Source organism: Caretta caretta, chromosome 2 (assembly GCF_965140235.1).
Source record: "Caretta caretta isolate rCarCar2 chromosome 2, rCarCar1.hap1, whole genome shotgun sequence".
In the NCBI taxonomy this organism is placed as follows: domain Eukaryota; kingdom Metazoa; phylum Chordata; order Testudines; family Cheloniidae; genus Caretta; species Caretta caretta.
In genome coordinates this window covers 100,239,223-100,244,649 of record NC_134207.1, presented here as the reverse complement: position 1 = coordinate 100,244,649, position 5,427 = coordinate 100,239,223, and positions in this window count along the sequence as shown.

The following is a 5,427-nucleotide window of genomic DNA, read 5'->3' as shown; positions in this document are numbered from 1 at the left end:
CATTGGGTGCCATGTGGGGCTATAAATTAGCTTAACCTCCAGACCTGATCACTTGATTCAAAATGGTATTATTATGTAGGCATTGCTGGTTTCTCCTATCCTGATGAGATTCAGAAAAGTGATGATGATTCTGTCTTTAGGGCACACATGTCTATGGTAAGAAAGTACTGAGAATATCTACAATGGGAAACTGAAAAGCTTGAGAGTTCCCTCTCAGCTGACCTGAAAAATGACATCAAATATATTTAAATTGTTTTTTTTTAAATCAGAAAAATAACATTGCTCTACTTTAGGTGAGTTACAATAACATGGGGATCTAGGTAGATTCCTTGTTCACTTCTGTTCTATTAAATGTCACTTCCTTGGTTGTGGCGTTTGCATCTATGGCACCACAGGCATGGCAGAAGATTTGAAACTTTGCTGGCAGTTCTGAGAAATGTCCCCTAATCCTGAATTTTAGGCCCAAAACCTGGGGTGAAATCCTGGCATCATTGAACTCAGTGGGAATTTCAATTTGACAGATATGGCATCAGGACTTCTATCATCATCTTGTAGAGCACAGGTGATGGAAGAGGTTTCTTTCCTCCCATCTTTCCCTTGGTTCTCTTTCCACATTAGACTTGCCTCGAATCAGGGGATTTGAGAGCAACAAAAATCCCTTCTAGTTTGACCCTTTCAGTGACTGACTTCCTTGGGCACTTTTAGTTACAGGTGAGTTGCTGCATATATACTGTGCTTTTTGGAAGCTACTGGCTTGGTTGTAGCAGGTACACATTCTGCTTTGTTCACTGATAAAAACGTAGCCCCCGATCCTGCAAGTTGTTCTGAGCAGACAAACCTCTTCACCTAACTGGGGCCTACATTGTTATTTTAAAAGCACAGTTGGCCTAGTGCAGAGTTCAATTTGTGTGAAGCTGGGTCCCTAATTCTATCCTTATTAGGTACTAGCCTGTCATGGGCCCTGTCATAAATATAAAGGGAAGGGTAAACACCTTTAAAATCCCTCCTGGCCAGAGGAAAAACCGTTTCACCTGTAAAGGGTTAAGAAGCTAGGATAACCTCGTTGGAACCTGATCAAAATGACCAGTGAGGAGACAAGATACTTTCACAAGCTGGGGGGAGGGAGAAACAAAGCCTCTCTCTCTCTCTCTCTCTCTGTGATGCTTTTGCCGGGGACAGAACAGGAATGGAGTCTTAGAACTTAGTAAGTAATCTAGCTAGATATGCGTTAGATTCTGATTTCTTTAAATGGCTGAGAAAAATAAGCTGTGCTGAATGGAATGGATATTCCTGTTTTTGTGTCTTTTTGTAACTTAAGGTTTTGTCTAGAGGGATTCTCTATGTTTTGAATCTAATTACCCTGTAAGGTATTTACCATCCTGATTTTACAGAGGTGATTCTTTTTACTTTTTCTTCTATTAAAATTCTTCTTTTAAGAAACTGAATGTTTTTTCATTGTTCTTAAGATCCAAGGGTTTGGGTCTGTGGTCACCTATGCAAATTGGTGAGGATTTTTATCAAACCGTCCCCAGAAAGGGGGGGGTAACGTTTGGGAGAATTTTTCGGGGGGAAAGACGTTTCCAAACAGACTCTTTCCTAATAATAATACCGGTTAGACGTTTGGTGTTGGCAGCAAAAGTCCAAGGGCAAAAGGTAAAATAGTTTGTACCTTGGGGAAGTTTTAACCTAAGCTGGTAAAAGTAAGCTTAGGAGGTTTTCATGCAGGTCCCCGCATCTGTACCCTAGAGTTCAGAGTGGGGAAGGAACCTTGATAGACCCCAGTTAGTATCTCCTCCTCTCTGTAAAAAGCAGCCTTATTCCAGCATCCAGTAATGATTATATGCCAGACCCTTCAGACAGAGTATTGACATTGATAAGCTAGAACCAGGGAGGTAGAAGACATAAATCAAAAAGGTAAGGCTGTGATTATGAAGCTGTTTATGAGGTCAATATTCTGTTTATATTACTGTTTGGATCAGGACTCCATCTACAAAAGGCAGAGCAAGTTGTCAGTCTGCATTGGGAAGTGTCTGGCCTCTCCCATAAACTCTGTCTTCAGATTTCAGAGTAGCAGCCATGCTAGTTTGTATTCGCAAAAAGAAAAGGAGGACTTGTGGCACCTTAGAGACTAACAAATTTATTTGAGCATAAGCTTTCGTGAGCTACAGCTCACTTCATCGGATGCATGCATGGGAGAGGCCAGACTTTTACACTTTTACGTTTATGGGAGAGGCCAGACACTTCCAAATGCAGACTGACAACTTGCTCTGCCTTTTGTAGATGGAGTCCTGATCCAAACAGTAATATAAACAGAATATTGACCTCATAAACAGCTTCATAATCACAGCCTTACCTTTTTGATTTATGTCTTCTACATCCCTGGTTCTAGCTTATCAATGTCAATACTCTGTCTGCAGGGTCTGGCATATAATCATTACTGGATACTGGAATAAGGCTGCTTTTTACAGAGAGAAGGAGATACTAACTGGGGTCTGTCAAGGTTCCTTCCCCACTCTGAACTCTAGGGTACAGATGTGGGGACCTTGCATGCATCCGATGAAGTGAGCTGTAGCTCACAAAAGCTTATGCTCAAATAAATTTGTTAGTCTCTAAGGTGCCACATGCATGGGCATGCAGGGGCGGTCGCATCTTTCAATGATCTTTCAATGGGAGTTTCATCTTTCAATGGGAGTTTCAATGAAGTCACACAAATGAGGGTCATTCTTGTCAGTTGCTAGCTTGTGCAGATCAAGGAGTGACTGGTTCACATTCTTTTCCAGGTGCAAGGCACACTCGATTGCTGTCAACCCATTCTCCCAATTATCACAATCTGGTTTCTTGATGTCCTGCAAAAAGATGCGACCGCCCCTGCATGCCACATGCATGCATCCGATGAAGTGAGCTGTAGCTCACGAAAGCTTATGCTCAAATAAATTTGTTAGTCTCTAAGGTGCCACAAGTACTCCTTTTCTGTCTTCAGAATTGGCCAAAATCATAAGCCATTACTAAAATTAAAGTTCAGAAAATTGCCTCTCAAGTTGCATAACTATGAATAATTTTTTCTTGTCAACAGCATTAATAAAATGATACGGAGCCAAGTAGTTACTCAGTTGCACCTTCAAATTGAAACAATTGGTATGCGGAGCAGTGGAGGACATACCTAATTGTCTCTTTGCACTTGACTTGGCTGAGATAGTTCTCCTGCAGCATCTACCAAATGGAACATGTTAAAATCATTCCAGCTAACTGACTGTTTAATGACAATCTCAGCCCTATCAGTTTCTGACATATTTCCAGTGGGGAGATGTCAAGCTGGATGCATGTGCATGTGGCTGAGCTAGTGTAACTGGTTTTAGTTCAATGCAGTGATATTTTCATTTGACTGTTGGGTCTGCAGTAAAACTGAAACAGTGATACAGATTTCCTTAAATTCATAAAAAAGTTCTGTTTGAACCAAGGGTGCAATCCTGACCCCACTGAAGTCTGTGGTAAATCTCTCTCTTTCACTGCAGCAGGGCCAGTTTTGTCAGGCTTCTGGTTGGATTTTATCTTTTCCATACTGAAATCCCCTCCTATCTAACTAGGACCCCCATCACATATAAAAAAAAATGGGAAAGGCAGACTGATTACCACCCCTGGCACCTGGTCTCAACCTCCAGTTTGAGAACCCCTTACTTACACAACACTGGGTAGCTAAAGATGAAAATAGAAGGTTTTTACAGTAACTTCTAAAACCAAAGCTGTTGTTTATTTTCAGCAAAAATGGGGCCTGTTAGTGATTCATTAATATCTCTTTCTCTTCCCTTATTTTTAAAAAATATACCAGACTATGAATCTTACAAAATTCTACCAATGTATGCAACTTTGTCCATAATACTGTAAGCTTGTCTTCCCCTTCCTCCCATTGCATTCTACAACTGTTTGTTGCATTGGGCTGGTCTCCACTACAAAGTTAGGTTGACATAAGGAAGCTTGCATCAACCTAGTTGTGCATGTGTCTGCATTTAAATTTGCCTTCCACTGATGTAAGTGCCCCATTACATCGACATAGTAACACCACCTTCCTGAGTAGCACAGAGCCACAGCTGATGTACTTAGATTAATGCAGTGCAAGTGTAGTTACTGTGTTACGTATATCAACCCTAGCTGTCCCACAATGCCACACGCTGACCATTGCCTGGTATGGTGAGCACACCTAGCAGCTCTCCATCATTCAGTGCCACTGCCCAGCTGACCACACAGGCTACGCACTCCCTCCTGGAGTAGACAGGGGATATTGAATCTCCTGAGCTTGTGGGGCGAGGAGGCTGCGGAGGCTCAGCACCGAGCCAGCCATAGAAATGTCAACATCTATGAGCAGATTGTTGAGGCGGTGCAGGAAAAGGGGTACTGCAGGAATCAACAGCAGTGCTGCATGAAAGTCAAGGAGCTGTGGCAGGCGTATGAAAAGGCCGGGGAGGCCACAGTCAGTCTGGTGCTGAGCCAAAGAGCTGCACACCATACTTGGCAGAGACCCCCCCACTGCACCGTGGATACCTCCAAGTCACAGGCCCTGGCTATGAACAGTGAGGAGGAATATGGAGGACAGGTGACCAGGGGATCTAGCTGCATGGTGAGCCAGGAACTGTTTTTGACTCCACTGCTGTCCACCCAGTCCCACTAGTCAAGCCCAGGTGAGCCCGATGCAGGGGAAGAAACCTTGGGTAAGTGTGTAGATAATTTTCCGTTGTAGGGATGGCGCCTCCAAAGTAGCAGGACATATCTTTTGACTTTTCATTAATGCACTCGAGCTAGAAGAGGTAGTAGTACAACCAAGAGAGATAGAGTTGCTGTCTGCTTTCCATTCCCCTCTAGAATTAGGCAGGGCATCCTATGAGGAGCAGTTTGCTTATTTGCAGTGGCACGACCCTTGAATCCTTCTGACAGATCTCGGTTAAACTTTCGTGGAGATACTCTGCAATCCCCTGCTGAAGGTTTCTAGGGAAGGCTGCCTTAGTTCTTCCTCGGTTGTATTTCTTCCCATGCCACACAATGATAACTCCATTAGGCACCATTGCAGTACACAGGCTAGCATTATATGGACCTGGGTGGCTTTGGGGTGCCAACAGCAGCTGTGCTCTCTGTGCTCTCTCTGTTACCCTCCGGAGTGAGAGACATCAGCTAAAATCAGCACTGCCTGTGGGAAATAATGCCAGTATGCAGTGCCACTTCCCTAATGTATTAGCATCATGCAGCTGAGCAATTCCCTCCTCATTTCCCCAACCGCAGAAGGCCATACTCACTGTTGCTGGTATTGTGCCTGGTGCAGACACAAGCAATAGCGAGAAGGGAAAACTTTAAGGGAGTAAGGGATGTGAGTTCAGCATCTTAAGTGTCGCTTTCTGTAGCTGACAATGATACATCTGTGTGTTTTACCTTCAGCTGCCG